The sequence below is a fragment of the Falco punctatus genome (assembly GCF_963210335.1).
Source record: "Falco punctatus genome assembly, contig: scaffold_41, whole genome shotgun sequence".
Classification (NCBI taxonomy): Eukaryota; Metazoa; Chordata; class Aves; order Falconiformes; family Falconidae; genus Falco; species Falco punctatus.
Genome location: NW_027660119.1, coordinates 212,929 through 235,000, shown reverse-complemented (window position 1 = coordinate 235,000; position 22,072 = coordinate 212,929). Strand labels below are relative to the sequence as shown.

The following is a 22,072-nucleotide window of genomic DNA, read 5'->3' as shown; positions in this document are numbered from 1 at the left end:
AGTGTGAGGGTGAGTGTGAGGGTGAGTGTGAGTGTGAGTGTGAGGGTGAGTGTGAGGGTGAGTGTGAGTTTGAGGGTTAGGGTTAGGGTGAGTGTGACTGTGAGTGTGAGTGTGATGGTGAGGGTGAGTGTGAGTGTGAGTGTCAGGTTGAGTGTGAGGGTTAGGGTTACGGTTAATGTGAGGGTGAGGGTGAGTGCGTGTGTGAGTATGAGTGTGAGTGTGAGTGTGATGGTTAGGGTTAGGGTTAGTGTGAGGGTGAGGGTGAGTGTGAGTGTGAGTGTGAGGGTGAGTGTGATTTTCAGGGTGAGTGTGAGTGTGAGGGTGAGGGTGAGTGTGAGTGTGAGTGTGAGGGTGAGGGTGAGTGTGAGTGCGAGGGTTAGGTTTAGGGTTCGGGTGAGTGTGAGGGTGAGTGTGAGTGTGAGTGTGAGTGTGAGTGTGAGTGTGAGGGTGAGTGTGAGGGTGAGTTTGAAGGTGAGTGTGAGGGTGAGGGTGAGTGTGAGTGTGAGGGTGAGGGTTAGGGTGAGTGTGAGGGTGAGTTTGAAGGTTAGGGTTAGGGTTAGGGTGAGTGTGAGGGTGAGTGTGAGTGTGGGTGTGAGTGTGAGGGTGAGTGTGAGGGTGAGTGTGAGTGTGAGTGTGAGTGTGAGGGTGAGGGTGAGGGTGAGGGTGAGTGTGAGTATGAGGGTTAGGGTTAGGGTTAGGGTGAGTGTGAGGGTGAGTGTGAAGGTGAAAAAATGTCTCACAGGTAAAAAAAGTCTCACGGGTGAAAAAAGTCTCACAGGTAAAAAAAGTCTCAGAGGTAAAAAAAGGTTCAGGGGTAAAATGTCTAGCAGGTAGAAAAGTCTCACAGGTAGAAAAAGTCTCATGGGTAAAAAATTCCCGCAGGTAAAAATCTCAGGGGTAAAATAAGTCTTAGGGGTAAAAAAAGTCTCACAGGTAAAAAAAGTCTCAGAGGTAAAAAAAGATTCGCGTAAAAAGTCTAGCAGGTAGAAAAGTCTCACAGGTAGAAAAAGTCTCATGGGTAAAAAATTCCCGCAGGTAAAAAGTCTCATGGGTAAAATAAGTCTCAGGGGTAAAATAAGTCTCATGGGTAAAAAATGTGTCACAGGTAAAAAAAGTCTCACAGGTAAAAAAAGTCTCAGAGGTAAAAAAAGATTCGGGTAAAAAGTCTAGCAGGTAGAAAAGTCTCACAGGTAGAAAAAGTCTCATGGGTAAAAAATTCCCGCATGTAAAAATCTCAGGGGTAAAATAAGTCTCAGGGGTAAAATAAGTTTCACAGGTAAAAAAAGTCTCACGGGTTAAAAAACATCTGACGGGTAAAAAGTCTCAGAGGTAAAAAGTCCCATATGTAAAAAATGTCTCACGTGAAAAAAGTCTTACGCGAAAAAAAAAGTCATGGGTAAAAAAAGTCTCACAGGTAAAAAAAGATTCGGGTAAAAAGTCTAGCAGGTAGAAAAGTCGCACAGGTAGAAAAAGTCTCATGGGTAAAAAATTCCCGCAGGTAAAAAGTCACAGGGGTAAAATAAATCTCAGGGGTAAAATAAGTCTCATGGGTAAAAAATGTGTCACAGGTAAAAAAAGTCTCACAGGTAAAAAAAGTCTCAGAGGTAAAAAAGGATTCGGGTAAAAAGTCTAGCAGGTAGAAAAGTCTCACAGGTAGAAAAAGTCTCATGGGTAAAAAATTCCCGCAGGTAAAAAGTCTCAGGGTTAAAATAAGTCTCACAGGTAAAAAAAGTCTCACACGTAAAATAAGTCTCAGGGGTAAAAAAAGATTCAGTTAAAAAGCCTAGCAGGTAGAAAAGTCTCAGAGATAGAAAAAGTCTCATGAGTAAAAAATTGCCGCAGGTAAAAAGTCTCAGGGGTAAAATAAGTCTCAGGGGTAAAAAAAGTCTCACAGGTAAAAAAAGTCTCAAGGGTGAAAAAAGTCTCACGGGTAAAAGAAGTCATGGGTAAAAAGGTCTCACAGTTAAAAAAAGTCTCACGGGTTAAAAAACGTCTGACGGGTAAAAAGTCTCAGAGATTAAAAGTCCCATAGGTAAAAAATGTCTCACGGGAAAAAAGTCTGACGGGTAAAAAAAGTCATGGGTAAAAAAAGTCTCAGAGGTAAAAAAAGTCTCAGAGGTAAAAAAAGATTCGGGTAAAAAGTCTAGCAGGTAGAAAAGTCTCACAGGTAGAAAAAGTCTCATGGGTAAAAAAGTCTCACGGGTAAAAAGTCTCAGGGGTAAAATAAGTCTCACAGGTAAAAAAGTCTCAGGGGTAAAAAAGGTCTCAGGGGTAAAATAAGTCTCACAGGTAAAATAAGTCTCAGGGGTAAAATAAGTCTCATGGGTAAAAAAAGTCTCACAGGTAAAATAAGTCTCACAGGTTAAATAAGCCTCACAGTTAAAAAAAGTCTCACGGGTTAAAAAACATCTGACGGGTAAAAAGTCTCAGAGGTAAAAAGTCCCATAGGTAAAAAATGTCTGACGGGAAAAAAGTCTGACGGGTAAAAAAAGTCATGGGTAAAAAAAGTCTCACCGGTAAAAAAAGTCTCAGAGGTAAAAAAAGATTCGGGTAAAATGTCTCGCAGGTAGAAAAGTCGCACAGGTAGCAAAAGTCTCATGGGTAAAAAATTCCCGCAGGTAAAAAGTCTCAGGGGTAAAATAAGTCTCAGGGGTAAAATAAGTCTCACAGGTAAAAAAAGTCTCACGGGTTAAAACATCTGACGGGTAAAAAGTCTCAGAGGTAAAAAGTCCCATAGGTAAAAAATATCTCACGTGAAAAAAGTCTGCCGGGTAAAAAAGTCATGGGTAAAAAAAGTCTCAGAGGTAAAAAAAGATTCGGGTAAAAAGTCTAGCAGGTAGAAAAGTCTCACAGGTAGAAAAAGTCTCATGGGTAAAAAATTCCCGCAGGTAAAATGTCTCAGGGGTAAAATAAGTCTCGGGTAAAATAAGTCTCACAGGTAAAATAAGTCTCACAGGTAAAAAAAGTCTCACGGGATAAAAAACATCTGACGGGTGAAAAGTCTCAGAGGTAAAAAGTCCCATAGGTTAAAAATGTATCACGTGAAAAAAGTCTGACGGGTAAAAAAAGTCATGGGTAAAAAAAGTCTCTCAGGTAAAAAAAGATTCAGGTAAAAAGTCTAGCAGGTAGAAAAGTCTCACAGGTAGAAAAAGTCTCAGGGGTAAAAAATTCCCGCAGGTAAAAATCTCAGGGGTAAAATAAGTCTCAGGGGTAAAATAAGTCTTACAGCTAAAATAAGTCTCAGGGGTAAAAAAAGTCTCATGGGTTAAAAAGCATCTGACGGGTAAAAAGTCTCAGAGGTAATAAGTCCCATAGGTAAAAAATGTCTCACGTGAAAAAAGTCTGACGGGTAAAAAAAGTCATGGGTAAAAAAAGTCTCAGGGGTAAAATAAGTCTCACAGGTAAAATAAGTCTCACAGGTAAAATAAGTCTCAGGGGTAAAAAGTCCCATAGGTAAAAAATGTCTCATGTGAAAAAAGTCGGATGGGTAAAAAAAGTCATGGGTAAAAAAAGTCTCAGGGGTAAAATAAGTCTCATGGGTAAAAAAAGATTCGGGTAAAAAGTCTAGCAGGTAGAAAAAGTCTCATGGGTAAAAAATTCCCTCAGGTAAAAAGTCTCAGGGGCAAAATAAGTCTCAGGGGTAAAAAGGTCTCACAGTTAAAAAAAGTCTCACGGGTGAAAAAAATCTCTCACGGGTAAAAAGCCTCAGAGGTAAAAAGTCCCATAGGTAAAAAATGTCTTACGGGAAAAAAGTCTGACGGGTATAAAAAGTCATGGGTGAAAAAGCCTCACAGGTAAAAGAAGTCTCAGAGGTAAAAAAAGATTCGGGTAAAAAGTCTAGAAGGTAGAAAAATCTCACAGGTAGAAAAAGTCTCATGGGTAAAAAAGTCTCACGGGTAAAAATATTCATTTATAGAATTTGTGACTTGTAAAAAGAAGTCTGACAGTTAAAAAAAAGTCTCACAGTTAAAAAAAGTCTCACGGGTGAAAAAACTCTCACGGGTAAAAGAAGTCATGGGTAAAAAGGTCTCACAGTTAAAAAGAGTCTCACGGGTAAAAAAACATCTCATGGGTAAAACGTCTCAGAGGTAAAAAGTCCCATAGGTAAAAAATGTCTGACGGGAAAAAAGTCTGACGGGTAAAAAAAGTCATGGGTAAAAAGCCTCACAGGTAAAAAAAGTCTCAGAGGTAAAAAAAGATTCGGGTAAAAATTCTAGAAGGTAGAAAAGTCTCACAGGTAGCAAAAGTCTCATGGGTAAAAAAGTCCCGCAGGTAAAGAGTCTCATGGTTAAAATAAGTCTCAGGGGTAAAAAAAGTCTCATGGGTAAAAAAAGCCTCACAGGTAAAAAAAGTCTCAGAGGTAAAAAAAGATTCAGGTAAAAAGTCTAGCAGGTAGAAAAGTCTCACGGGTAAAAATATTCAATGTAAAAATGTCTGACTTGTAAAAAGAAGTCTGACAGTTAAGAAAAAGTCTCACAGGTAAAAAAAGTCTCACGGGTGAAAAAACTCTCACGGGTAAAAGAAGACATGGTTAAAAAGGTCTCGCAGTTAAAAAAAGTCTCATTGGTAAAAAAACATCTCATGGGTAAAACGTCTCAGAGGTAAAAAGTCCCATAGGTAAAAAATGTCTGACGGGAAAAAAGTCTGACGGGTAAAAAAAGTCATGGGTAAAAAGCCTCACAGGTAAAAAAAGTCTCAGAGGTAAAAAAAGATTCAGGTAAAAAGTCTAGCAGGTAGAAAAGTCTCACAGGTAGCAAAAGTCTCATGGGTAAAAAAGTCCCGCAGGTAAAGAGTCTCATGGTTAAAATAAGTCTCATGGGTAAAAAAAGTCTCACAGGTAAAAAAAGTCTCACGGGTGAAAAAACTCTCACGGGTAAAAAGTCTCAGAGGTAAAAAGTCCCATAGGTAAAAAATGTCTCACGGGAAAAAAGCCTGTTTAGTAAAAAAAGTCATGGGTAAAAAGCCTCACATTTAAAAAAAGTCTCAGATGTAAAAAAAGATTCGGGTAAAAAGTCTAGCAGGTAGAAAAGTCTCACAGGTAGAGAAAGTCTCATGGGTAAAAAAGTCCCGCAGGTCAAATGTCTCAGGGGTAAAATAAGTCTCACGGGTAAAAAAAGTCTCACAGGTAAAAAAAGTCTCACGGGTGAAAAAACTGTAACGGGTAAAAAGTCTCAGAGGTAAAAACTCCCATAGGTACAATATGTCTGACGGGAAAAAAGCCTGATGAGTAAAAAAAGTCATGGGTAAAAAGCCTCACAAGTAAAAAAATTCTCAGAGGTAAAAAAAGATTCGGGTAAAAAGTCTAGCAGGTAGAAAAGTCTCACAGGTAGAAAAAGTCTCATGGGTAAAGAAGTCTCACGGGTAAAAAGTCTCACGGGTAAAAAGTCTCAGGGGTAAAATAAGTCTCATGGGTAAAAAAAGTCTCATGGGTAAAAAAAGTCTCACGGGTAAAAAAAGTCTCACGGGTGAAAAAAATCTCTCACGGGTAAAAAGCCTCAGAGGTAAAAAGTCCCATAGGTAAAAAATGTCTTACGGGAAAAAAGTCTGACGGGTAAAAAAAGTCATGGGTGAAAAAGCCTCACAGGTAAAAGAAGTCTCAGAGGTAAAAAAAGATTCGGGTAAAAAGTCTAGCAGGTAGAAAAATCTCACAGGTAGAAAAAGTCTCACGGGTAAAAATATTCAATGTAAAAATGTCTGACTTGTAAAAAGAAGTCTGAGAGTTAAAAAAAAGTCTCACAGGTAAAAAAAGTCTCACGGGTGAAAAAACTCTCACGGGTCAAAGAAGTCATGGGTAAAAAGGTCTCGCAGTTAAAAAAAGTCTCACGGGTAAAAAAACATCTCATGGGTAAAACGTCTCAGAGGTAAAAAGTCCCATAGGTAAAAAATGTCTGACGGGAAAAAAATCTGATGGGTAAAAAAAGTCATGGGTAAAAAGCCTCACGGGTAAAAAAAGTCTCAGACGTAAAAAAAGATTCGAGTAAAAAGTCTAGCAGGTAGAAAAGTCTCACAGGTAGCAAAAGTCTCATGGGTAAAAAAGTCTCACGGGTAAAATAAGTCTCACAGGTAAAAAAAGTCTCACGGGTAAAAACTCTCAGAGGTAAAAAGTCCCATAGGTAAAAAATGTCTCACGGGAAAAAAGCCTGTTTAGTAAAAAAAGTCATGGGTAAAAAGCCTCACGGGTAAAAAAAGTCTCAGACGTAAAAAAAGATTCGAGTAAAAAGTCTAGCAGGTAGAAAAGTCTCACAGGTAGCAAAAGTCTCATGGGTAAAAAAGTCCCGCAGGTCAAATGTCTCAGGGGTAAAATAAGTCTCACGGGTAAAAAAAGTCTCAGAGGTAAAAAAAGATTCGGGTAAAAAGTCTAGCAGGTAGAAAAGTCTCACAGGTAGAGAAAGTCTCATGGGTAAAAAAGTCTCACGGGTAAAAATATTCAATGTAAAAATGTCTGACTTGTAAAAAGAAGTCTGACAGTTAAAAAAAAGTCTCACAGGTAAAAAAAGTCTCACGGGTGAAAAAACTCTCACGGGTAAAAGAAGACATGGGTAAAAAGGTCTAGCAGTTAAAAAAAGTCTCACGGGTAAAAAAACATCTCATGGGTAAACGTCTCAGAGGTAAAAAGTCCCATAGGTAAAAAATGTCTGACAGGAAAAAAGTCTGACGGGTAAAAAAAATCATGGGTAAAAAGCCTCACAGGTAAAAAAAGTCTCAGAGGTAAAAAAAGTTTCAGGTAAAAAGTCTAGCAGGTAGAAAAGTCTCACAGGTAGCAAAAGTCTCATGGGTAAAAAAGTCCCGCAGGTAAAGAGTCTCATGGTTAAAATAAGTCTCATGGGTAAAAAAAGTCTCACAGGTAAAAAAAGTCTCACGGGTGAAAAAACTCTCACGGGTAAAAAGTCTCAGAGGTAAAAACTCCCATAGGTACAATATATCTGACGGGAAAAAAGCCTGATGAGTAAAAAAAGTCATGGGTAAAAAGCCTCACAAGTAAAAAAATTCTCAGAGGTAAAAAAAGATTCGGGTAAAAAGTCTAGCAGGTAGAAAAGTCTCACAGGTAGAAAAAGTCTCATGGGTAAAGAAGTCTCACGGGTAAAAAGTCTCACGGGTAAATATATTCATGGTAAAAATGTCTGACTTGTAAAAAGAAGTCTGACAGTTAAAAAAAAGTCTCACAGGTAAAAAAAGTCTCACGGGTGAAAAAACTCTCACGGGTAAAAGAAGACATGGTTAAAAAATTCTCGCAGTTAAAAAAAGTCTCACGGGTAAAAAAACATCTCATGGTTAAAACGTCTCAGAGGTAAAAAGTCCCATAGGTAAAAAATGTCTGACGGGAAAAAAGCCTGACGAGTAAAAAAAGTCATGGGTAAAAAGCCTCACAGGTAAAAAAAGTCTCAGAGGTAAAAAAAGATTCGGGTAAAAAGTCTAGCAGGTAGAAAAGTCTCACAGGTAGAGAAAGTCTCATGGGTAAAAAAGTCTCACGGGTAAAAATATTCAATGTAAAAATGTCTGACTTGTAAAAAGAAGTCTGACAGTTAAAAAAAAGTCTCACAGGTAAAAAAAGTCTCACGGGTGAAAAAACTCTCACGGGTAAAAGAAGACATGGTTAAAAAGGTCTAGCAGTTAAAAAAAGTCTCACGGGTAAAAAAACATCTCATGGGTAAACGTCTCAGAGGTAAAAAGTCCCATAGGTAAAAAATGTCTGACAGGAAAAAAGTCTGACGGGTAAAAAAAATCATGGGTAAAAAGCCTCACAGGTAAAAAAAGTCTCAGAGGTAAAAAAAGATTCGGGTAAAAAGTCTAGCAGGTAGAAAAGTCTCACAGGTAGCAAAAGTCTCATGGGTAAAAAAGTCTCACGGGTAAAAAAAGTCTCACGGGTGAAAAAAATCTCTCACGGGTAAAAAGCCTCAGAGGTAAAAAGTCCCATAGGTAAAAAATGTCTTACGGGAAAAAAGTCTGACGGGTATAAAAAGTCATGGGTGAAAAAGCCTCACAGGTAAAAGAAGTCTCAGAGGTAAAAAAAGATTCGGGTAAAAAGTCTAGCAGGTAGAAAAATCTCACAGGTAGAAAAAGTCTCATGGGTAAAAAAGTCTCACGGGTAAAAATATTCATTTATAAAATGTGTGACTTGTAAAAAGAAGTCTGACAGTTAAGAAAAAGTCTCACAGTTAAAAAAAAGTCTCACAGGTGAAAAAACTCTCACGGGTAAAAGAAGACATGGGTAAAAAGGTCTCGCAGTTAAAAAAAAGTCTCACGGGTAAAAAAACATCTCATGGGTAAAACGTCTCAGAGGTAAAAAGTCCCATAGGTAAAAAATGTCTGACGGGAAAAAAGTCTGATGGGTAAAAAAAGTCATGGGTAAAAAGCCTCACAGGTAAAAAAAGTCTCAGACGTAAAAAAAGATTCGAGTAAAAAGTCTAGCAGGTAGAAAAGTCTCACAGGTAGCAAAAGTCTCATGGGTAAAAAAGTCTCACGGGTAAAAATATTCAATGTAAAAATGTCTGACTTGTAAAAAGAAGTCTGAGAGTTAAAAAAAAGTCTCACAGGTAAAAAAAGTCTCACGGGTGAAAAAACTCTCACGGGTCAAAGAAGTCATGGGTAAAAAGGTCTCGCAGTTAAAAAAAGTCTCACGGGTAAAAAAACATCTCATGGGTAAAACGTCTCAGAGGTAAAAAGTCCCATAGGTAAAAAATGTCTGACGGGAAAAAAATCTGATGGGTAAAAAAAGTCATGGGTAAAAAGCCTCACGGGTAAAAAAAGTCTCAGACGTAAAAAAAGATTCGAGTAAAAAGTCTAGCAGGTAGAAAAGTCTCACAGGTAGCAAAAGTCTCATGGGTAAAAAAGTCTCACGGGTAAAATAAGTCTCACAGGTAAAAAAAGTCTCACGGGTAAAAACTCTCAGAGGTAAAAAGTCCCATAGGTAAAAAATGTCTCACGGGAAAAAAGCCTGTTTAGTAAAAAAAGTCATGGGTAAAAAGCCTCACGGGTAAAAAAAGTCTCAGACGTAAAAAAAGATTCGAGTAAAAAGTCTAGCAGGTAGAAAAGTCTCACAGGTAGCAAAAGTCTCATGGGTAAAAAAGTCCCGCAGGTCAAATGTCTCAGGGGTAAAATAAGTCTCACGGGTAAAAAAAGTCTCACAGGTAAAAAAAGTCTCACGGGTGAAAAAACTCTCACGGGTAAAAAGTCTCAGAGGTAAAAACTCCCATAGGTACAATATATCTGACGGGAAAAAAGCCTGATGAGTAAAAAAAGTCATGGGTAAAAAGCCTCACAAGTAAAAAAATTCTCAGAGGTAAAAAAAGATTCGGGTAAAAAGTCTAGCAGGTAGAAAAAGTCTCATGGGTAAAGAAGTCTCACGGGTAAAAAGTCTCACGGGTAAATATATTCATGGTAAAAATGTCTGACTTGTAAAAAGAAGTCTGACAGTTAAAAAAAAGTCTCACAGGTAAAAAAAGTCTCACGGGTGAAAAAACTCTCACGGGTAAAAGAAGACATGGTTAAAAAATTCTCGCAGTTAAAAAAAGTCTCACGGGTAAAAAAACATCTCATGGTTAAAACGTCTCAGAGGTAAAAAGTCCCATAGGTAAAAAATGTCTGACGGGAAAAAAGCCTGACGAGTAAAAAAAGTCATGGGTAAAAAGCCTCACAGGTAAAAAAAGTCTCAGAGGTAAAAAAAGATTCGGGTAAAAAGTCTAGCAGGTAGAAAAGTCTCACAGGTAGAGAAAGTCTCATGGGTAAAAAAGTCTCACGGGTAAAAATATTCAATGTAAAAATGTCTGACTTGTAAAAAGAAGTCTGACAGTTAAAAAAAAGTCTCACAGGTAAAAAAAGTCTCACGGGTGAAAAAACTCTCACGGGTAAAAGAAGACATGGTTAAAAAGGTCTAGCAGTTAAAAAAAGTCTCACGGGTAAAAAAACATCTCATGGGTAAACGTCTCAGAGGTAAAAAGTCCCATAGGTAAAAAATGTCTGACAGGAAAAAAGTCTGACGGGTAAAAAAAATCATGGGTAAAAAGCCTCACAGGTAAAAAAAGTCTCAGAGGTAAAAAAAGATTCGGGTAAAAAGTCTAGCAGGTAGAAAAGTCTCACAGGTAGCAAAAGTCTCATGGGTAAAAAAGTCTCACAGGTAAAAAAAGTCTCACGGGTGAAAAAAATCTCTCACGGGTAAAAAGCCTCAGAGGTAAAAAGTCCCATAGGTAAAAAATGTCTTACGGGAAAAAAGTCTGACGGGTATAAAAAGTCATGGGTGAAAAAGCCTCACAGGTAAAAGAAGTCTCAGAGGTAAAAAAAGATTCGGGTAAAAAGTCTAGCAGGTAGAAAAATCTCACAGGTAGAAAAAGTCTCATGGGTAAAGAAGTCTCACGGGTAAAAAGTCTCACGGGTAAATATATTCATGGTAAAAATGTCTGACTTGTAAAAAGAAGTCTGACAGTTAAAAAAAAGTCTCACAGGTAAAAAAAGTCTCACGGGTGAAAAAACTCTCACGGGTAAAAGAAGACATGGTTAAAAAATTCTCGCAGTTAAAAAAGGTCTCACGGGTAAAAAAACATCTCATGGTTAAAACGTCTCAGAGGTAAAAAGTCCCATAGGTAAAAAATGTCTGACGGGAAAAAAGCCTGACGAGTAAAAAAAGTCATGGGTAAAAAGCCTCACAGGTAAAAAAAGTCTCAGAGGTAAAAAAAGATTCGGGTAAAAAGTCTAGCAGGTAGAAAAGTCTCACAGGTAGAGAAAGTCTCATGGGTAAAAAAGTCTCACGGGTAAAAATATTCAATGTAAAAATGTCTGACTTGTAAAAAGAAGTCTGACAGTTAAAAAAAAGTCTCACAGGTAAAAAAAGTCTCACGGGTGAAAAAACTCTCACGGGTCAAAAAGTCATGGGTAAAAAGGTCTCGCAGTTAAAAAAAGTCTCACGGGTAAAAAAACATCTCATGGGTAAACGTCTCAGAGGTAAAAAGTCCCATAGGTAAAAAATGTCTGACAGGAAAAAAGTCTGACGGGTAAAAAAAATCATGGGTAAAAAGCCTCAGAGGTAAAAAAAGTCTCAGAGGAAAAAAAAGATTCGGGTAAAAAGTCTAGCAGGTAGAAAAGTCTCACAGGTAGCAAAAGTCTCATGGGTAAAAAAGTCTCACGGGTAAAAAGTCTCAGGGGTAAAATAAGTCTCAGGGGTAAAAAAAGTCTCATGGGTAAAAAAAGTCTCACGGGTAAAAAAAGTCTCACGGGTGAAAAAAATCTCTCACGGGTAAAAAGCCTCAGAGGTAAAAAGTCCCATAGGTAAAAAATGTCTTACGGGAAAAAAGTCTGACGGGTATAAAAAGTCATGGGTGAAAAAGCCTCACAGGTAAAAGAAGTCTCAGAGGTAAAAAAAGATTCGGGTAAAAAGTCTAGCAGGTAGAAAAATCTCACAGGTAGAAAAAGTCTCATGGGTAAAAAAGTCTCACGGGTAAAAATATTCATTTATAAAATGTGTGACTTGTAAAAAGAAGTCTGACAGTTAAGAAAAAGTCTCACAGTTAAAAAAAAGTCTCACAGGTGAAAAAACTCTCACGGGTAAAAGAAGACATGGGTAAAAAGGTCTCGCAGTTAAAAAAAGTCTCACGGGTAAAAAAACATCTCATGGGTAAAACGTCTCAGAGGTAAAAAGTCCCATAGGTAAAAAATGTCTGACGGGAAAAAAGTCTGACGGGTAAAAAAAATCATGGGTAAAAAGCCTCACAGGTAAAAAAAGTCTCAGAGGTAAAAAAAGTCTCACGGGTGAAAAAACTCTCACGGGTAAAAGAAGACATGGTTAAAAAGGTCTCGCAGTTAAAAAAAGTCTCACGGGTAAAAAAACATCTCATGGGTAAACGTCTCAGAGGTAAAAAGTCCCATAGGTAAAAAATGTCTGACAGGAAAAAAGTCTGACGGGTAAAAAAAATCATGGGTAAAAAGCCTCAGAGGTAAAAAAAGTCTCAGAGGAAAAAAAAGATTCGGGTAAAAAGTCTAGCAGGTAGAAAAGTCTCACAGGTAGCAAAAGTCTCATGGGTAAAAAAGTCTCACGGGTAAAAAGTCTCAGGGGTAAAATAAGTCTCAGGGGTAAAAAAAGTCTCATGGGTAAAAAAAGTCTCACGGGTAAAAAAAGTCTCACGGGTGAAAAAAATCTCTCACGGGTAAAAAGCCTCAGAGGTAAAAAGTCCCATAGGTAAAAAATGTCTTACGGGAAAAAAGTCTGACGGGTATAAAAAGTCATGGGTGAAAAAGCCTCACAGGTAAAAGAAGTCTCAGAGGTAAAAAAAGATTCGGGTAAAAAGTCTAGCAGGTAGAAAAATCTCACAGGTAGAAAAAGTCTCATGGGTAAAAAAGTCTCACGGGTAAAAATATTCATTTATAAAATGTGTGACTTGTAAAAAGAAGTCTGACAGTTAAGAAAAAGTCTCACAGTTAAAAAAAAGTCTCACAGGTGAAAAAACTCTCACGGGTAAAAGAAGACATGGGTAAAAAGGTCTCGCAGTTAAAAAAAGTCTCACGGGTAAAAAAACATCTCATGGGTAAAACGTCTCAGAGGTAAAAAGTCCCATAGGTAAAAAATGTCTGACGGGAAAAAAGTCTGACGGGTAAAAAAAATCATGGGTAAAAAGCCTCACAGGTAAAAAAAGTCTCAGAGGTAAAAAAAGATTCGGGTAAAAAGTCTAGCAGGTAGAAAAGTCTCACAGGTAGAGAAAGTCTCATGGGTAAAAAAGTCTCACGGGTAAAAATATTCAATGTAAAAATGTCTGACTTGTAAAAAGAAGTCTGACAGTTAAAAAAAAGTCTCACAGGTAAAAAAAGTCTCACGGGTGAAAAAACTCTCACGGGTAAAAGAAGACATGGTTAAAAAGGTCTAGCAGTTAAAAAAAGTCTCACGGGTAAAAAAACATCTCATGGGTAAACGTCTCAGAGGTAAAAAGTCCCATAGGTAAAAAATGTCTGACAGGAAAAAAGTCTGACGGGTAAAAAAAATCATGGGTAAAAAGCCTCACAGGTAAAAAAAGTCTCAGAGGAAAAAAAAGATTCGGGTAAAAAGTCTAGCAGGTAGAAAAGTCTCACAGGTAGCAAAAGTCTCATGGGTAAAAAAGTCTCACGGGTAAAAATATTCAATGTAAAAATGTCTGACTTGTAAAAAGAAGTCTGAGAGTTAAAAAAAAGTCTCACAGGTAAAAAAAGTCTCACGGGTGAAAAAACTCTCACGGGTCAAAAAGTCATGGGTAAAAAGGTCTCGCAGTTAAAAAAAGTCTCACGGGTAAAAAAACATCTCATGGGTAAAACGTCTCAGAGGTAAAAAGTCCCATAGGTAAAAAATGTCTGACGGGAAAAAAATCTGATGGGTAAAAAAAGTCATGGGTAAAAAGCCTCACGGGTAAAAAAAGTCTCAGACGTAAAAAAAGATTCGAGTAAAAAGTCTAGCAGGTAGAAAAGTCTCACAGGTAGCAAAAGTCTCATGGGTAAAAAAGTCTCACGGGTAAAAAGTCTCAGGGGTAAAATAAGTCTCACAGGTAAAAAAAGTCTCACGGGTAAAAAGTCTCAGAGGTAAAAAGTCCCATAGGTAAAAAATGTCTGACGGGAAAAAAGCCTGATGAGTAAAAAAAGTCATGGGTAAAAAGCCTCACAGGTAAAAAAAGTCTCAGAGGTAAAAAAAGATTCGGGTAAAAAGTCTAGCAGGTAGAAAAGTCTCAGAGGTAGAGAAAGTCTCATGGGTAAAAAAGTCCCGCAGGTAAAATGTCTCAGGGGTAAAATAAGTCTCACGGGTAAAAAAAGTCTCACAGGTAAAAAAAGTCTCACGGGTGAAAAAACTCTAACGGGTAAAAAGTCTCAGAGGTAAAAACTCCCATAGGTACAATATGTCTGACGGGAAAAAAGCCTGATGAGTAAAAAAAGTCATGGGTAAAAAGCCTCACAAGTAAAAAAATTCTCAGAGGTAAAAAAAGATTCGGGTAAAAAGTCTAGCAGGTAGAAAAGTCTCACAGGTAGAAAAAGTCTCATGGGTAAAGAAGTCTCACGGGTAAAAAGTCTCACGGGTAAATATATTCATGGTAAAAATGTCTGACTTGTAAAAAGAAGTCTGACAGTTAAAAAAAAGTCTCACAGGTAAAAAAAGTCTCACGGGTGAAAAAACTCTCACGGGTAAAAGAAGACATGGTTAAAAAGGTCTAGCAGTTAAAAAAAGTCTCACGGGTAAAAAAACATCTCATGGGTAAACGTCTCAGAGGTAAAAAGTCCCATAGGTAAAAAATGTCTGACAGGAAAAAAGTCTGACGGGTAAAAAAAATCATGGGTAAAAAGCCTCACAGGTAAAAAAAGTCTCAGAGGTAAAAAAAGATTCGGGTAAAAAGTCTAGCAGGTAGAAAAGTCTCACAGGTAGCAAAAGTCTCATGGGTAAAAAAGTCTCACGGGTAAAAAAAGTCTCACGGGTGAAAAAAATCTCTCACGGGTAAAAAGCCTCAGAGGTAAAAAGTCCCATAGGTAAAAAATGTCTTACGGGAAAAAAGTCTGACGGGTATAAAAAGTCATGGGTGAAAAAGCCTCACAGGTAAAAGAAGTCTCAGAGGTAAAAAAAGATTCGGGTAAAAAGTCTAGCAGGTAGAAAAATCTCACAGGTAGAAAAAGTCTCATGGGTAAAAAAGTCTCACGGGTAAAAATATTCATTTATAAAATGTGTGACTTGTAAAGAGAAGTCTGACAGTTAAGAAAAAGTCTCACAGTTAAAAAAAAGTCTCACAGGTGAAAAAACTCTCACGGGTAAAAGAAGACATGGGTAAAAAGGTCTCGCAGTTAAAAAAAGTCTCACGGGTAAAAAAACATCTCATGGGTAAAACGTCTCAGAGGTAAAAAGTCCCATAGGTAAAAAATGTCTGACGGGAAAAAAGTCTGACGGGTAAAAAAAGTCATGGGTAAAAAGCCTCACAGGTAAAAAAAGTCTCAGAGGTAAAAAAAGATTCGGGTAAAAAGTCTAGCAGGTAGAAAAGTCTCACAGGTAGAGAAAGTCTCATGGGTAAAAAAGTCCCGCAGGTAAAATGTCTCAGGGGTAAAATAAGTCTCACGGGTAAAAAAAGTCTCACAGGTAAAAAAAGTCTCACGGGTGAAAAAACTCTAACGGGTAAAAAGTCTCAGAGGTAAAAACTCCCATAGGTACAATATGTCTGACGGGAAAAAAGCCTGATGAGTAAAAAAAGTCATGGGTAAAAAGCCTCACAAGTAAAAAAATTCTCAGAGGTAAAAAAAGATTCGGGTAAAAAGTCTAGCAGGTAGAAAAGTCTCACAGGTAGAAAAAGTCTCATGGGTAAAGAAGTCTCACGGGTAAAAAGTCTCACGGGTAAATATATTCATGGTAAAAATGTCTGACTTGTAAAAAGAAGTCTGACAGTTAAAAAAAAGTCTCACGGGTGAAAAAACTCTCACGGGTAAAAGAAGACATGGTTAAAAAATTCTCGCAGTTAAAAAAAGTCTCACGGGTGAAAAAAATCTCTCACGGGTAAAAAGCCTCAGAGGTAATAAGTCCCAGAGGTAAAAAATGTCTCACGGGAAAAAAGCCTGATGAGTAAAAAAAGTCATGGGTAAAAAGCCTCACAAGTAAAAAAAGTCTCAGAGGTAAAAAAAGATTCGGGTAAAAAGTCTAGCAGGTAGAAAAGTCTCACAGGTAGAGAAAGTCTCATGGGTAAAAAAGTCTCACGGGTAAAAATATTCAATGTAAAAATGTCTGACTTGTAAAAAGAAGTCTGACAGTTAAAAAAAAGTCTCACAGGTAAAAAAAGTCTCACGGGTGAAAAAACTCTCACGGGTAAAAGAAGACATGGGTAAAAAGGTCTAGCAGTTAAAAAAAGTCTCACGGGTAAAAAAACATCTCATGGGTAAACGTCTCAGAGGTAAAAAGTCCCATAGGTAAAAAATGTCTGACAGGAAAAAAGTCTGACGGGTAAAAAAAATCATGGGTAAAAAGCCTCACAGGTAAAAAAAGTCTCAGAGGTAAAAAAAGTTTCAGGTAAAAAGTCTAGCAGGTAGAAAAGTCTCACAGGTAGCAAAAGTCTCATGGGTAAAAAAGTCCCGCAGGTAAAGAGTCTCATGGTTAAAATAAGTCTCATGGGTAAAAAAAGTCTCACAGGTAAAAAAAGTCTCACGGGTGAAAAAACTCTCACGGGTAAAAAGTCTCAGAGGTAAAAAGTCCCATAGGTAAAAAATGTCTCACGGGAAAAAAGCCTGTTTAGTAAAAAAAGTCATGGGTAAAAAGCCTCACATTTAAAAAAAGTCTCAGATGTAAAAAAAGATTCGGGTAAAAAGTCTAGCAGGTAGAAAAGTCTCACAGGTAGCAAAAGTCTCATGGGTAAAAAAGTCCCGCAGGTCAAATGTCTCAGGGGTAAAATAAGTCTCACGGGTAAAAAAAGTCTCACAGGTAAAAAAAGTCTCACGGGTGAAAAAACTCTAACGGGTAAAAAGTCTCAGAGGTAAAAAGTCCCATAGGTAAAAAATGTCTCACGGGAAAAAAGCCTGATGAGTAAAAAAAGTCATGGGTAAAAAGCCTCACAAGTAAAAAAATTCTCAGAGGTAAAAAAAGATTCGGGTAAAAAGTCTAGCAGGTAGAAAAGTCTCACAGGTAGAAAAAGTCTCATGGGTAAAGAAGTCTCACGGGTAAAAAGTCTCACGGGTAAATATATTCATGGTAAAAATGTCTGACTTGTAAAAAGAAGTCTGAGAGTTAAAAAAAAGTCTCACAGGTAAAAAAAGTCTCACGGGTGAAAAAACTCTCACGGGTAAAAGAAGACATGGTTAAAAAATTCTCGCAGTTAAAAAAAGTCTCACGGGTAAAAAAACATCTCATGGGTAAAACGTCTCAGAGGTAAAAAGTCCCATAGGTAAAAAATGTCTGATGGGAAAAAAGCCTGACGAGTAAAAAAAGTCATGGGTAAAAAGCCTCACAGGTAAAAAAAGTCTCAGAGGTAAAAAAAGATTCGGGTAAAAAGTCTAGCAGGTAGAAAAGTCTCACAGGTAGCAAAAGTCTCATGGGTAAAAAAGTCTCACGGGTAAAAATATTCAATGTAAAAATGTCTGACTTGTAAAAAGAAGTCTGACAGTTAAAAAAAAGTCTCACAGGTAAAAAAAGTCTCACGGGTGAAAAAACTCTCACGGGTAAAAGAAGACATGGTTAAAAAGGTCTCGCAGTTAAAAAAAGTCTCACGGGTAAAAAAACATCTCATGGGTAAACGTCTCAGAGGTAAAAAGTCCCATAGGTAAAAAATGTCTGACAGGAAAAAAGTCTGACGGGTAAAAAAAATCATGGGTAAAAAGCCTCAGAGGTAAAAAAAGTCTCAGAGGAAAAAAAAGATTCGGGTAAAAAGTCTAGCAGGTAGAAAAGTCTCACAGGTAGCAAAAGTCTCATGGGTAAAAAAGTCTCACGGGTAAAAAGTCTCAGGGGTAAAATAAGTCTCAGGGGTAAAAAAAGTCTCATGGGTAAAAAAAGTCTCACGGGTAAAAAAAGTCTCACGGGTGAAAAAAATCTCTCACGGGTAAAAAGCCTCAGAGGTAAAAAGTCCCATAGGTAAAAAATGTCTTACGGGAAAAAAGTCTGACGGGTATAAAAAGTCATGGGTGAAAAAGCCTCACAGGTAAAAGAAGTCTCAGAGGTAAAAAAAGATTCGGGTAAAAAGTCTAGCAGGTAGAAAAATCTCACAGGTAGAAAAAGTCTCATGGGTAAAAAAGTCTCACGGGTAAAAATATTCATTTATAAAATGTGTGACTTGTAAAAAGAAGTCTGACAGTTAAGAAAAAGTCTCACAGTTAAAAAAAAGTCTCACAGGTGAAAAAACTCTCACGGGTAAAAGAAGACATGGGTAAAAAGGTCTCGCAGTTAAAAAAAGTCTCACGGGTAAAAAAACATCTCATGGGTAAAACGTCTCAGAGGTAAAAAGTCCCATAGGTAAAAAATGTCTGACGGGAAAAAAGTCTGACGGGTAAAAAAAATCATGGGTAAAAAGCCTCACAGGTAAAAAAAGTCTCAGAGGTAAAAAAAGTCTCACGGGTGAAAAAACTCTCACGGGTAAAAGAAGACATGGTTAAAAAGGTCTCGCAGTTAAAAAAAGTCTCACGGGTAAAAAAACATCTCATGGGTAAACGTCTCAGAGGTAAAAAGTCCCATAGGTAAAAAATGTCTGACAGGAAAAAAGTCTGACGGGTAAAAAAAATCATGGGTAAAAAGCCTCAGAGGTAAAAAAAGTCTCAGAGGAAAAAAAAGATTCGGGTAAAAAGTCTAGCAGGTAGAAAAGTCTCACAGGTAGCAAAAGTCTCATGGGTAAAAAAGTCTAACGGGTAAAAAGTCTCAGGGGTAAAATAAGTCTCAGGGGTAAAAAAAGTCTCATGGGTAAAAAAAGTCTCACGGGTAAAAAAAGTCTCACGGGTGAAAAAAATCTCTCACGGGTAAAAAGCCTCAGAGGTAAAAAGTCCCATAGGTAAAAAATGTCTTACGGGAAAAAAGTCTGACGGGTATAAAAAGTCATGGGTGAAAAAGCCTCACAGGTAAAAGAAGTCTCAGAGGTAAAAAAAGATTCGGGTAAAAAGTCTAGCAGGTAGAAAAATCTCACAGGTAGAAAAAGTCTCATGGGTAAAAAAGTCTCACGGGTAAAAATATTCATTTATAAAATGTGTGACTTGTAAAAAGAAGTCTGACAGTTAAGAAAAAGTCTCACAGTTAAAAAAAAGTCTCACAGGTGAAAAAACTCTCACGGGTAAAAGAAGACATGGGTAAAAAGGTCTCGCAGTTAAAAAAAGTCTCACGGGTAAAAAAACATCTCATGGGTAAAACGTCTCAGAGGTAAAAAGTCCCATAGGTAAAAAATGTCTGACGGGAAAAAAGTCTGACGGGTAAAAAAAATCATGGGTAAAAAGCCTCACAGGTAAAAAAAGTCTCAGAGGTAAAAAAAGATTCGGGTAAAAAGTCTAGCAGGTAGAAAAGTCTCACAGGTAGAGAAAGTCTCATGGGTAAAAAAGTCTCACGGGTAAAAATATTCAATGTAAAAATGTCTGACTTGTAAAAAGAAGTCTGACAGTTAAGAAAAAGTCTCACAGGTAAAAAAAGTCTCACGGGTGAAAAAACTCTCACGGGTAAAAGAAGACATGGTTAAAAAGGTCTAGCAGTTAAAAAAAGTCTCACGGGTAAAAAAACATCTCATGGGTAAACGTCTCAGAGGTAAAAAGTCCCATAGGTAAAAAATGTCTGACAGGAAAAAAGTCTGACGGGTAAAAAAAATCATGGGTAAAAAGCCTCACAGGTAAAAAAAGTCTCAGAGGAAAAAAAAGATTCGGGTAAAAAGTCTAGCAGGTAGAAAAGTCTCACAGGTAGCAAAAGTCTCATGGGTAAAAAAGTCTCACGGGTAAAAATATTCAATGTAAAAATGTCTGACTTGTAAAAAGAAGTCTGAGAGTTAAAAAAAAGTCTCACAGGTAAAAAAAGTCTCACGGGTGAAAAAACTCTCACGGGTCAAAAAGTCATGGGTAAAAAGGTCTCGCAGTTAAAAAAAGTCTCACGGGTAAAAAAACATCTCATGGGTAAAACGTCTCAGAGGTAAAAAGTCCCATAGGTAAAAAATGTCTGACGGGAAAAAAATCTGATGGGTAAAAAAAGTCATGGGTAAAAAGCCTCACGGGTAAAAAAAGTCTCAGACGTAAAAAAAGATTCGAGTAAAAAGTCTAGCAGGTAGAAAAGTCTCACAGGTAGCAAAAGTCTCATGGGTAAAAAAGTCTCACGGGTAAAAAGTCTCAGGGGTAAAATAAGTCTCACAGGTAAAAAAAGTCTCACGGGTAAAAAGTCTCAGAGGTAAAAAGTCCCATAGGTAAAAAATGTCTGACGGGAAAAAAGCCTGATGAGTAAAAAAAGTCATGGGTAAAAAGCCTCACAGGTAAAAAAAGTCTCAGAGGTAAAAAAAGATTCGGGTAAAAAGTCTAGCAGGTAGAAAAGTCTCACAGGTAGAGAAAGTCTCATGGGTAAAAAAGTCCCGCAGGTAAAATGTCTCAGGGGTAAAATAAGTCTCACGGGTAAAAAAAGTCTCACAGGTAAAAAAAGTCTCACGGGTGAAAAAACTCTAACGGGTAAAAAGTCTCAGAGGTAAAAACTCCCATAGGTACAATATGTCTGACGGGAAAAAAGCCTGATGAGTAAAAAAAGTCATGGGTAAAAAGCCTCACAAGTAAAAAAATTCTCAGAGGTAAAAAAAGATTCGGGTAAAAAGTCTAGCAGGTAGAAAAGTCTCACAGGTAGAAGAAGTCTCATGGGTAAAGAAGTCTCACGGGTAAAAAGTCTCACGGGTAAATATATTCATGGTAAAAATGTCTGACTTGTAAAAAGAAGTCTGACAGTTAAAAAAAAGTCTCACAGGTAAAAAAAGTCTCACGGGTGAAAAAACTCTCACGGGTAAAAGAAGACATGGTTAAAAAATTCTCGCAGTTAAAAAAAGTCTCACGGGTAAAAAAACATCTCATGGTTAAAACGTCTCAGAGGTAAAAAGTCCCATAGGTAAAAAATGTCTGATGGGAAAAAAGTCTGACGAGTAAAAAAAGTCATGGGTAAAAAGCCTCACAGGTAAAAAAAGTCTCAGAGGTAAAAAAAGATTCGGGTAAAAAGTCTAGCAGGTAGAAAAGTCTCACAGGTAGAGAAAGTCTCATGGGTAAAAAAGTCTCACGGGTAAAAATATTCAATGTAAAAATGTCTGACTTGTAAAAAGAAGTCTGACAGTTAAAAAAAAGTCTCACAGGTAAAAAAAGTCTCACGGGTGAAAAAACTCTCACGGGTAAAAGAAGACATGGTTAAAAAGGTCTAGCAGTTAAAAAAAGTCTCACGGGTAAAAAAACATCTCATGGGTAAACGTCTCAGAGGTAAAAAGTCCCATAGGTAAAAAATGTCTGACAGGAAAAAAGTCTGACGGGTAAAAAAAATCATGGGTAAAAAGCCTCACAGGTAAAAAAAGTCTCAGAGGTAAAAAAAGATTCGGGTAAAAAGTCTAGCAGGTAGAAAAGTCTCACAGGTAGCAAAAGTCTCATGGGTAAAAAAGTCTCACGGGTAAAAAAAGTCTCACGGGTGAAAAAAATCTCTCACGGGTAAAAAGCCTCAGAGGTAAAAAGTCCCATAGGTAAAAAATGTCTTACGGGAAAAAAGTCTGACGGGTATAAAAAGTCATGGGTGAAAAAGCCTCACAGGTAAAAGAAGTCTCAGAGGTAAAAAAAGATTCGGGTAAAAAGTCTAGCAGGTAGAAAAATCTCACAGGTAGAAAAAGTCTCATGGGTAAAAAAGTCTCACGGGTAAAAATATTCATTTATAAAATGTGTGACTTGTAAAAAGAAGTCTGACAGTTAAGAAAAAGTCTCACAGTTAAAAAAAAGTCTCACAGGTGAAAAAACTCTCACGGGTAAAAGAAGACATGGGTAAAAAGGTCTCGCAGTTAAAAAAAGTCTCACGGGTAAAAAAACATCTCATGGGTAAAACGTCTCAGAGGTAAAAAGTCCCATAGGTAAAAAATGTCTGACGGGAAAAAAGTCTGACGGGTAAAAAAAATCATGGGTAAAAAGCCTCACAGGTAAAAAAAGTCTCAGAGGTAAAAAAAGATTCGGGTAAAAAGTCTAGCAGGTAGAAAAGTCTCACAGGTAGAGAAAGTCTCATGGGTAAAAAAGTCTCACGGGTAAAAATATTCAATGTAAAAATGTCTGACTTGTAAAAAGAAGTCTGACAGTTAAAAAAAAGTCTCACAGGTAAAAAAAGTCTCACGGGTGAAAAAACTCTCACGGGTAAAAGAAGACATGGTTAAAAAGGTCTAGCAGTTAAAAAAAGTCTCACGGGTAAAAAAACATCTCATGGGTAAACGTCTCAGAGGTAAAAAGTCCCATAGGTAAAAAATGTCTGACAGGAAAAAAGTCTGACGGGTAAAAAAAATCATGGGTAAAAAGCCTCACAGGTAAAAAAAGTCTCAGAGGAAAAAAAAGATTCGGGTAAAAAGTCTAGCAGGTAGAAAAGTCTCACAGGTAGCAAAAGTCTCATGGGTAAAAAAGTCTCACGGGTAAAAATATTCAATGTAAAAATGTCTGACTTGTAAAAAGA

General features: G+C 37.4%; 1 long non-coding RNA gene across 4 annotated transcripts in view; it reads left to right on the top strand.

The window, feature by feature from the left end:
* Positions 1 to 1,766: 1,766 nt before the first annotated feature.
* LOC308057919 overlaps positions 1,767 to 22,072 on the top strand; it is a 45,936-nt gene continuing 25,630 nt past the window's right edge. The window contains exons 1-4 of one of the 4 annotated variants that reach the window (XR_013925519.1): positions 1,767 to 2,218; positions 2,290 to 2,325; positions 2,362 to 2,670; positions 3,298 to 3,374. This is a non-coding gene — a long non-coding RNA (uncharacterized lncRNA). Of the gene's footprint in view, positions 2,219 to 2,289; positions 2,326 to 2,361; positions 2,914 to 3,297; positions 3,386 to 3,966; positions 4,083 to 22,072 lie in introns of those variants that run through there. The other 3 variants (XR_013925520.1, XR_013925521.1, XR_013925518.1) reach the window with 3 other exon arrangements.